At 29.9% G+C, this 12624-nt stretch overlaps 1 protein-coding gene across 1 annotated transcript in view; it reads right to left on the bottom strand.

Moving 5' to 3' along the window:
• The window catches only part of LOC142326414 (neural cell adhesion molecule 2-like), a 390692-nt gene that overhangs the window by 38656 nt on the left and 339412 nt on the right, over nt 1-12624 (bottom strand). The window contains exon 4 of the mRNA XM_075368903.1: nt 7820-7982. The gene's annotated coding sequence lies outside the window, so the exon portion shown is untranslated. The remainder of the gene's footprint in view (nt 1-7819; nt 7983-12624) is intronic.

Raw genomic sequence — 12624 nt, forward strand, 5'->3', positions numbered from 1 at the left:
CTTTTTAAATCATTTATCCTCTACTTTTACATTTATTTTAGAATTGTTTTGATTATACATTTACATTGTTTTACATTATACATAGTAAAAAAATTTTAAATTTGTGTTAAATTTTCATAGTTTGAATCTTTTCACTGTTTATCCAAATCGCTATTCTTCTGTATTCTTTCTCTGCCATTCTCTTCATCATTATTTGAATTCTTCTCTTACTTTTCTTTCCAGCTGACCATTTGCATACTTAGTCGATTATATATTCTTTTCAACATCGACGATACCATGACAGTATACAATAAGATCTTATTCCTATAAGGAATATAACTTGTAATATTCCACAACCTTCTTTTATACTAATTTAGTGTAAAGACTGATTTATAGAATGTATCTAATTATAATTACATAGCATTCATACATCCTTAATTTTGTTGATTAGTTATTTTATTCGTTATATGTTATGGGTACCGTGAATTCGACTTCCAGTAAATTTTGACATAGCTTCACGTTTCTCATCCCCCCAGAGCCCATAACCAACATCAGTTCAAAAGTTATATATATATATATATATATATATAATATATATATATATATATTCACTTTGTTGTGGACACAATAAATGCTGTAATTTTGCGCCAATCACTTTCAAATTGATACATAAAATATAATGATCCAAAAATCTCGGTCGAATTAATTTATGGCCAAACTCGGACCATGGAGGTGGAAATAAGGGGGGCTTCTTCGAAAAAAATAAGATATCGCTATAACTTTCTTATTAAATAAATTATTGAATTCATTTTAAAGTTTCTACTATTCTTTGGATAAGGGCATAAAACTTATTTATGTAAGGTTTTTTGATATCACCAGCCATTGGCCCAGGGGATGGAAAAAATGGGATTTTGAAAAAAAAATCATACCTCCCTTAATAGGCACAGTATCAAATCGGTTTTAAGTGGTCATTAGTCCTCAACATTACCTAAAACATTTGTTTGCAACAATTTTTTATATGATCAAACCTTACAATATGGGATGACCAAAACAAAATATCGCTATAACTTTCTTATTAAGTAAAATATCAAATTCATTTAAAGTTCCTACTATTCTTTGGATAAGGGCCTAAAATTTATCTAAGTAAAGTTTTTTGATATCACCAACCATTAGCTCATGGGGTAGAAAAAATGGGGTTTGGAAGACAAAAAAAATCATACCTCCCTTAATAGGTAAAGTATCGAATCAGTTTAAAGTGTTCGTTAGTCCTCTAAACATTACCTAAAATTTTTGTGTGAAACAATTTTTGATATGACCAACCCTTATGGCAAGGGATGACCAAAATATTGCTGGAATTGTAAGAAGATGGGGCTTGTTGTATACTAAATATGTGAAACTTTTTTCACATGCAACCATTGTCGTATTGAGTAAATTTGAAGTTTTTCTTAACTTTAAGGTGGAAATATTTTTTATTCCCTACTTAGCACTGGTAAAATCTACGTCCGCCTTCCAGCATGCTGAAAGGATTTTTTTTTTTTTTAGAAAGAATATATCACCGACAAATGTTTTATTCATATATAGTGGACAGAAGAACTACTAAAATTTTGTGATTATGTTATTGTTTTTACTTATTATTTATAAAAAATCTTTTTAATTTAATTTTTTATGGAAAAAGTAATTTATCTTAGTATCTTCACTGTTTTAAATTAAATTACGATTAATTAATGATTTATAAAATTACTCTATTTTACACAAGAAAATATTTGTATATTAATAAATTGGTTGCTAATCAATAAAAATATTAGTTTTATAATTTAATAAATTAAGCCATGAAATATTATTAATTAGAAAATTTGTGGGCTAAAATTTTTAGCTGTTTAAATAAATAAAGTCTGTAATTTTACTATTTTAGTATTAATGAAGTTTTCTACTTTACATATTCAATAATATTAAAAGTTTTATTTACTTTTTTGCTACTTTATTTGTTGCTATTGTTTATTTTAAGTATTAAATAATAAGAACAAAGAACCTTTTTTTAATAACTGTAACAAAGGTTTTAAAAGATGCTAAAAAAAAAAAAACAATGTTTATAGAGTTTTACGAAGTCGTTGAAGAAAAAGATTATGATATGAGAAGATTATCCAGAGTCCCTTGAGTGTTGGAGAGGTTATATACTTCTTATAAGTAGATAAGTTTAATAGAACTTAGTTTTTACTTTATCGCACAGAAACTTAGTAAATGTATCAAAATACTTTTCTTTTTCTTTAGTGTTAAGGTAATATAATATTTAAGAAATATAAAAATTAAAGTTACTGTGCACAATAGATGCAGTAAAATATTTATGGCGTTTTATAAACTTTAAGTAATTTTCTAAATTGCAGCGGATATCTAAATGTATTACTTGTGTAGTACTTAATTACTCTATTTTAATTTTTTTTACGGTAAAAATTTATGAAATATTCTTGAAATAAATTTATTCAGATTCTATCTGTACTGGTTTTGTTTGGTTTATTTATAAGTCTTGAAAATTCAACCAATATTTTAAAGTATTGTTAGAATAATGACATGTATCATAACTTTCATATTGAAAATTATTTTACTTGAATATAAATAGAATGTGGATCAGAAACTATTTCCACTCTGGTGTTCATTTAAGCTTTTCTGAAATATATAAAAAACTTTGGATTAGATTATTTATTTGAAAATGAATAAAACGTTTCCTGAAACATATATCTGGAGATGTTTCATATTCCATTTGCTTGCTTCTTTTTTTTTTCCAAATGAAAAAGAAAAGCCAGTTGCATAGGATACAAAAGAGAAGTTGGTTTAGGAATAAATAACATTAAGAATTGGAAAAAGTAACAGAGTTAATAAAACCATTTTACTATAAAGTGAATTATGTCGCCTTTATTCAAATACAATTTCAGATAAATTAATTGTGATAGAGTGAGTGCGCATTAAAATTCTAAAATGGAAAAATATTGAATATAAATAAATACTATTGATAGTTATTGTTTTCTCTTCCACTAGCAAGAAACAAATAGCAATATTTTTTCAGCTAAAAACATATTGTGTAAAAAATAGAAGGTACATCGTCCTTCCCATGAAGGGATGGTAAACTTCCGTAGATGGATTTACCTATTATAAGTTAAACAGCGTAGAATATAGAGGGATGGGAAAAGCACTGCACTATAAAGATATATAGTATAAATATATAAAGAGTTGTAGTATTTTTGATTACCTTGGACTATACTCTAATAGTCTTTTATTATTATAGACTCTTATGAGTCCTTGGACTCATAGGCAATGTAATCTCTGAGAAAAAATATTCTAGAGTAATATCAAAGAATTCTGGTTGGGTACTACCCAAGGAAAACCACATGTTTTGATCATCTGGGGAAATGAAGGAGAAAAATCTAAATTGTTAATAGGAATCTGGAGTGTAAGAATCTTCAATAGGAAAGGTCAATTAGAGAATTTGATTTAGCAAAGGATTAGAGAAAGAATGGGGAAAAAAAGAGAAGAAAAAGCATTAGAATGCTTACAGACATTAGAAGGTAAGAAATTAAGAAAAGATGCTCAGGGCCAAGAGAAACGGAGGGTGATTATTGAAACCAATCGATAGTCAGATACACAAAAGATGAAGAACCAAAACCATTATTTTTATTTTATTTCTCCAATACTATCTGTATTTACTAGTTTACAAATATTTAATTATGTTCACAAATAATTAGGTTATAACCTATTTTGTCTGCCGGTTGCTTTCTACTATCCTGGTGGATGTTTAACAACTTTAATATTTAAACTTTGATCAATCGTACTTTCTTTGCTCTGGTAGAAACAGCATCCTATTAGCTCCAAAAAAAATTTTCTGAGCTAAATAAAAGAAAGTGGAAAGAGGAATTACTTTATATCATGACTTGCTTACTCTTATTGCTTTCTGCTACGCTGGTAAATTTTTAATTACTTAAAAATTTCAGCTTTGATCAAACATCTTATTTAACATTCTTAACCCTTTGAGAGTATTTTTTTACTGCTCAAAATAATCTACAGGATAGTAGTAAGAATATGGATTGTTGGAGTTAGGTAAACTAATTTATTTACAATTTAACTTCCTACTACCCTGGTATATATTTAATAAGTTAAAATGAAACAACGTTGTACTTTACTTTGGGAGAGACTACACCATTAGCTTTTACATCCTTTATACAATTTATAGCTGAAAAAAATGGGAATACAGTAAATTACTGGGCAGTGGTATTAGTTCCACGATTTTTATACCTTTTTTTAAAATTGTTTTTTTTTTTATTGTATTGTTATAATTTAATTCTCTTTGGAATGTGATAATTGTGATTGCAATCTCACATTGAGATTTATTATAAAACTAATTTAGCATAAATTTTATTATCTTTTTAGAAAAAAAAATAGTTATAAAAAAGCAAATTTTAAGAAAATCAAAAATAAGTTTATATTACAAAATAATAAATTATATTGAGAAAATGAGGAAATATTGTTGTTTTAAACTTTTCTTACTTCACTAAAGACAAAAACCATTACAAAACAATTGAAAGTGTAAAAGCAGGATGTTGCTTTCATTGTAACTTCTAATTCTCCTATAGAGGTTAAAACAAAACTTAAAAAAAAAATAAAAGTGTTTAAAAAAACAGTACGATTGAAGATTTATACAATTTCTCAGTTTTAAGGTCATTATCGTTATAAGTTTATAAAAACTTAATTTTTTTCTCAATATTTACATAAAACTTACCAAAAAAAAGTTTAGTATGTAAACTTCAAACAATACCAACTTTACAAACAGAATTATCCATTTTTACGTTTCTTATATCATAAACATATAAAAATGATTATCGATACATCAGGTTGCACAGAAGAAATCGTTTATCTATTAATACGAGGATCGTTCAATAATTAAAAAGACAAATGATAACAGCGGAAAAGCTATTCAATAAATAAACTGAAACTCTGTTTCCCTGAACATAGAAAATGTCGGCTACTTGAAAAGAATTCTCATTATTACATCTTTTCTTTATTTCAAAATGTCGGCTCCATTTGAAAACTGTACCGTGGAAGGAAAAAACGTGCTGTGATAAGATTTTTATTTTCTGAAAGTGTAAAATAAACTGAAATTTACTCTTGGTTGATATTCAGAACGATAAAAAATATGTACGATAATCGTAAAAAATTTCAAATTTTTATAAGTGGATCGAACAATTTAAATCGGACAAAAAAAATTTCTTTTATCGGAGCGGAAAAACGGTGGAAGTTTCAACTGATGCTTACAAAATCGCATTACTGATCCTATTTGCAAAATACCTACGCATATAAATCAAACAAATCGCTTAAAATTCCAAGTTTCGGCTCTGTCCATTTGATTATCGATGATGAACTGAATTTGTGTTCACAACAAAACGTTTTAAAAGTGGATTCTGTGAGAGTCGACTCAAAATCATAAAGCCACTTACATCTTTTATTTTTCTGTTTAGCCTCCGGAATCACCGTAAGGTAATGCTTTAGAAAATGAATGAGGATGATATGTATGAAAGTAAATGAAGTGTACTCTTATACAATCTCAGGTGGGGCCATTCCTGAGATGTATGGTGAATTGAAACCTAACCACCAAAGAACAGCAATATCCACGATCTAGTATCCAAATCCGTATAAAAATAACTGCTCTTACTATGATCTGAACTCTCGACTTCAAAATAAGCTGGTTTGTGATGACGAGTTTATCACTAGACCAACCCGGTGGTCAAAGACACTGAAATTTATACGGAACGTAAACAACAGTTTTTAGTGAAAGGTAATTCCGCTAAAATCTGTTCTTTTGTAGATTGTATAATAACTAGCGATAAAACTTAGATTCATTATTTTTTGCTGGAAACAAACGTTTACGTTTGGAATGGAAACATTTGAGTACCCCCGTCGGGCAAAAATTCAAAACATATACATCAGCCGGTAAAGGGATGCTAATGGCGTTTTGGGTCAATAAAGGCCCAATTTATTGAGATTAATTGGAAGAAAACGTACAATCAATAGCGAGTACTATTTTGACATGGTAGAGAGTAAACTAAAACCCAAAATAAGGAAAAAACAGTATTTCTCTTTTTTTTTGTCTTCAGTCATTTGACTGGTTTGATGCAGCTCTCCAAGATTCCCTATCTAGTGCTAGTCGTTTCATTTCAGTATACCCTCTACATCCTACATCCCTAACAATTTGTTTTATATATTCCAAATGTGGCCTGCCTACACAATTTTTTCCTTCTACCTGTCCTTCCAATATTAAAGGGACTATTCCAGGATGCCTTAGTATGTGGCCTATAAGTCTGTCTCTTCTTTTAACTATATTTTTCCAAACGCTTCTTTCTTCATCTATTTGCCGCAATACCTCTTCATTTGTCACTTTATCCACCCGTCTGATTTTTAACATTCTCCTATAGCACCGCATTTCAAAAGCTTCTAATCTTTTCTTCTCAGATACTCCGATCGTCCAAGTTTCACTTCCATATAAAGCGACGCTCCAAACATACACTTTCAAAAATCTTTTCCTGACATTTAAATTAATTTTTGATGTAAACAAATTATATTTCTTACTGAAGGCTCGTTTAGCTTGTGCTATTCGGCATTTTATATCGCTCCTGCTTCGTCCATCTTTAGTAATTTTACTTCCCAAATAACAAAATTCTTCTACCTCCATAATCTTTTCTCCTCCTATTTTCACATTCAGCGGTCCATCTTTGTTATTTCTACTACATTTCATTACTTTTGTTTTGTTCTTGTTTATTTTCATGCGATAGTTCTTGCGTAGGACTTCATCTATGCCGCTCATTGTTTCTTCTAAATCCTTTTTACTCTCGGCTAGAATTACTATATCATCGGCAAATCGTAGCATCTTTATCTTTTCACCTTGTACTGTTACTCCGAATCTAAATTGTTCTTTAACATCATTAACTGCTAGTTCCATGTAAAGATTAAAAAGTAACGGAGATAGGGAACATCCTTGTCGGACTCCCTTTCTTATTAGGGCTTCTTTCTTATGTTCTTCAATTGTTATTGTTGCTGTTTGGTTCCTGTACATGTTAGCAATTGTTCTTCTATCTCTGTATTTGAACCCAAATTTTTTTAAAATGCTGAACATTTTATTCCAGTCTACGTTATCGAAAGCCTTTTCTAGGTCTATAAACGCCAAGTATGTCGGTTTGTTTTTCTTTAATCTTCCTTCTACTATTAATCTGAGGCCTAAAATTGCTTCCCTTGTCCCTATACTTTTCCTGAAACCAAATTGGTCTTCTCCTAACACTTCTTCCACTCTCCTCTCAATTCTTCTGTATAGAATTCTAGTTAAAATTTTTTCATGCATGTATTTCTATCAAAAGGCGTAAAATTTTTGCAAGATTACGTACTGCCCATATACCGATCAAACGAATCTGTTCAAAAGTTGGGAAGTGAGATGATGCCTCAACCATCTTACTGATCCGATCTCGCACTATCAGGTTTCTTTTTGATGGTTTTTACGTGATACCATGTTCGGCTACAATGAGCAGTACAAGAATGGATCAGATGTTGAGGTGAACAACTATTTAATAATGGAATAAGAGAGCTCACAGAAATACGGGACAAATGCCAAAATGAAGCTGGGAATTGTGTTGAAAAATAATGTTGGTTCCATTTTCATGAATAAATAATTTTTCTACAGCCATTTGTCTTTTTAATTACTGAATTGCGCTTGAATGTATTCTAGGATTAATTACTGTAATAGAATATTTTTACAATAAAAGATTGGTACAAAAAAAAAATAAATAGTGAAACAAGCTGTACTTCTTACCTTCCTTTTCTTGCTGTAATTTTATCATTAGAGGGAGATTTCCAAAAAATATCATTTAGATTTCCTGGATTTTGACAAGTAACAATGAGCGTTTCATTCACTCTACGCTGTACTTCCTTTATCGGAGGCGCTAAGGTTAATTCTACTTTTTGTGAATTCAATCCTGTAACAGAAAGAATAAAAATTCATAATTTATAATTAATATTTCATTATTATTTTAATATATATATATATATATATAGTGTTCATTTCAATTTTAAGTTTGTCACGGTATGAAAACTTTAAATGGGGAACTTCTTTCTTTTTCGGATACAACACATAATTCTAAGACTTTTTACACGACTGCCGAAAAAAAGATTGTAATGTATTTAAGGTGTATTTATCAATTTTTGTTCCACAGTAGCAGCTCATTAAAAGCTTTCTTCAGAAAAAAAGTCTAAATTCAGAATGACGATTACGATAAGTACTTATCTTTGTATTCTTTTGAAGAAGATTCCATCCTTTTAGCCGGGAAGCAAGCATTTCAAACCGATTTTTGGATAACTTTAAATCTCGTATGAGATCGTTAAGATTTTCTTGAGTCAGTAAATGAGGCTCAGAAGAAACTGCTTTGTTCAAAAGTTGTATCACCAGAGTCTGTTTCTTTTTCTTCCTTACTTCCACCAGACTCTGAGCTCTCTTCATCTAATGTAACATGTTTTTGAGACTTTGGTAAGAGCAATTCTTCACAGTGTAGAACTGGTCTCATTGAAGATTGCAAGTTAGAATACACCATTGTATGTTTTGATTTTGACATAATCGCTTTAATGTTTGTTAAACAGGAATAACAGTCAGAAGAGTGATCTTTGGGTTCCCTCCAAATCATAGGGATAGCAAATGGCATCTGGCGTGTGCCATTTTTCCATGGAGTGAGAAGCCTAGAAAACTATAAACAACAAAAATGTAGGGCCCAGACCCTTGTTTGGTCTCCGACTTTACACCCAAAAAAAAAGTTCATAACACATTTTTACTAATGGAGTAAGGTTTTGCTTATGGCACTTCACCATCACTTCGCCACATACATCACAAAAATTGTTAGGATGATTTAAGCAAACTCTAGGCATTTTGTAACTAACGACTATGTAAAAGAAATAAAGTCGTAAATATGTAATACATAATAATTCAGACACACAAAGCACTTACAATGACGTGTTCACCGGTTCACAAATGATATCGTTCTGATGAATATGTGCCACTAGATCTCGTTTAGCATGTCTGTACATGTCTAAACCTGCACAACAGTAGCAACGCTACCATCTAAGTTAGCTCGTTTCATTCCACCATATTTACAATTCTGTAGGAGCTTTTACTTGACAATGGATAAATGGACGAAAAAAGTTTTAAAATATTAAAAAAAATTAATATAACAAAAAAACTGTGGGTGTTGGAGAAATTCCGAATACATATTTGAAGACAGGATAAAAAACTGCATTAAGTACACCCACTGGTATTCGTGAGACAAAAATCATGTTCATCAGTGTAATCAGTTTTATTATCGTCAGGCGCATTTAAATAATCTAGGTTTTTAAGAGAGGTTTGTTCTAAAACTTTGCTGTCGTCCTTAATACGAGGATCTCATCATTTAAGTGATGAACAGAAACGAGGAGGGGAGAATAAGATCGTTAAAAATCTTCAGCTATTACACTATTATAACCTTCGGACAATCAATTCTACTTGGGTTACTATAAAAAATCTTTAAAATTATTCACCAGGTATTTAATTTCCACTTGGTGAAAGGATCTGAAAAACCTAAAGGACAATAACAAATCCTGCAAGTGTGAACGCAGCGATGTAGCAGCTCACTAGACTTAACCATCGATGGGCTATTCACATGTTCTAGGGAATACTTATTTCTTTAGTTCGTAGCTATAAAAGTAAATTTCTTGCCGAATGAAATCTGGTTATCTTAGTAATATATTTTTGCTTTCTTACTGTTGGACATTGTACGTGCTATTCACATGAGATCATTCGTAATCGTTAGGTTGGTTATAGTTATTACATAATTATGTTTATAGCTATATATTTATCCACATTCCGTAAAATATCATTAATTACAAATAACTACTGTAACATATTATTGAGGAATTTTCGCTAAACAGAATTGCGTAGTTACACCTAATATCCACTTACACAAATCGAAAATACCTACTCTATATATTTAACTTAATTACACAGTATTTATAAATTAATCTGTTATTGTTTCAATGGAATTGAATGTTCGTAATATTTCAATATTTTCGGTTAACTTTTAAAAAACTGTACACGTTAATCGTTTAAATGTATACAGAGTGTAAAATAATATCCCTGATACATTTACAGCGAGATAAAATCCGGATTAAAATTACGTCATTAATTTTCTGCAATAACTCGCATGTTTGTCAATCGATTATTAAAATAATAAGAAGTCATTTTATTTATAATGAAAGGTTTATCTAATAAAACGTAATTTGATAAAACTAAAGATTATTATCAACATATGATTTTATTGGTGTAAACATATGTACAAAATATTAAAATGATTTCTCAATCTGATCTTGAGAAACAAATATTTCTTAAGAAGAAAAATAAAATAAACACAAAAATGACGGATAAAAGGAACACAATTGGGAAATTACCATTTTCACATGAAACGTCTTTAAAATCACAACGAAACATACTGATATCAAAACAGAAATTTGTAGTTAAACGAAAAGGTATTATTTATTGCCCTGCCTTTATAACTCCATAACAATTAGTCTCAGAGATGTAAATGCGGTGTCATTTTATAATTTATATGGTCAGCTCGCCTATACAATTTTAAGTTTGCGTCACTGACGAGCAGGTTGGCGGTGAGAGGGCACAGTACAGATCGGCCAAAACTGCCGTTCTCGCTTATTTTTATTCAGTGTAGCTAGTGAGCTACACTGACTTAAGACGTGAAAGCGCGGTGATTCATGTGTTTGTGTTTAGAGTTTGTCGAAATAGATCGATTTAAGTAATAATCAGTGTATTTTGGATAATATTTATTTGTAAAAAATTAGAGTAAAAATGTAAAAAGTATAAAAATGCAATATGCCCGCGCAAAAGCCAGCCGGAAATATAAATTACTCATATCGTTAAAAAAGGGGAGGTTATGGGCCACGCACAGATATCCTAATGTCCGGTACCGAGCGAGTGAGACCGTTTCGGTAGCGCCGCAAAGCTGGCACGGCGCGAGCACCTCCACCGCTGCTTAATAGCCTTTGACTCTTACTTCTCATAGGCCAATGTTGAACAAAATTATCGTCGAATATTAGTCGAAATATCATGTACCGTTTAGTGTCTGTTTTATGTTAAAATTAAATTTAGTACGCTGTCAATGTCTCGTTTTTATTTCAATCCGATACACTAAAAGTGACTCGCTGATATACAGACCGACCAATTTATCTGATGAGTTGGCCAAATGAAGGAACTAAAATTTTCCATTGGAGTCTTTCAGTTTTTTTTCAAAAAAATACGATGGTGGTTTCCCATTTAGTTGGTCGGTCTGTAGCTCGGAGGAACTTCATCCAAGGTCTGTAACGTTTCACGTTAAACCAACGGCTATGCGCCCCGACACACCCCAACCCGATTTTTTCAAACAACTTTATTTTGTTCATTTTGAATCAAAAAATAAATACATTTTTCATTATATTCTGTACAATTTAAAATAAAATTACCAAAGATCAATTTAATGAAAAGTATAAAACTGAATAATATACAACCATCACAGTATTAAAAAAAACCTAATTTATAATTTGATATAAACAAAGATATATTACATAACTTTTCGGTATTTTAAGTTAAAAAAAAAAAACAAAATAAGAAGATGTTTAAGTAAATAATTAAGTGCATAGTTCATCTTGTTCATTCAAGACAAAAATTCGAATGTTTAAACACCAATTATTTAAACTCTTTCGGAATCAGATAAAATACAAAAAAAATTGAGTAGAATATTATTTAAAATTTAAACAGTTTAAAGCACAATATTTAAAATATTTTTAAATTCCATCGATACTGAAAATTATGTTTTCTTGTTTCTTATAATTTCGTGATTAGTCGATGATATAATAAATTTGACAGAAATTATGTACAAATAAAGAACGGATTAACTTGCATACTCCAGTCACGAAACGTACATTGCCACAAGTGAGAAGTATGTTGTATCTGGTATTATTGAATGATATATATGTATAAATTTATATGCATACTTAAATTTACTTTTTTTTAAGAAAGAGCGGACATCAACATTTATGATAATTAGCCCAGTGAAAATTTTTAGCATATGAGAAGATGCCATTCCTGATCGGGATTCGAATCCAGGACCTCTGCATTTGAAACGCTACCTACAGCCACGGAGGTCCGCAAATTTATATATTATAAAATAAGCTATTAAATAAATCAAGTTGAATCAAAGCTTCATTATTATATACATAAAATTATGTGTTTAATTTTATATCTAAAATTAAATTTTTATTTTTTAAAGTATTGAAAGTCAGAGGATATTTGTATTCTTTCTCAATGTGTATTCATCCCGTAAAAAAGTACTGTATTATGAACATTGGAAGTAAATTAACCATTTGTTCTTCAATAAAGTGACAACGTCAATGATTGATAACATTTGTTACAGTTTTTTTTTAACAGATATACAAATTTTTATTACAAAAGTAAAAATTATCGTCAAGGCAAACAAAAAAATTTTCTAGGCAAACTAATTTTCTAAAGACAAAAAAATAATACCTAATTAATATTTAAATAAAGTGTTCATA

This window comes from Lycorma delicatula, chromosome 6 (assembly GCF_047948215.1).
Source record: "Lycorma delicatula isolate Av1 chromosome 6, ASM4794821v1, whole genome shotgun sequence".
NCBI classification, from domain to species: Eukaryota; Metazoa; Arthropoda; class Insecta; order Hemiptera; family Fulgoridae; genus Lycorma; species Lycorma delicatula.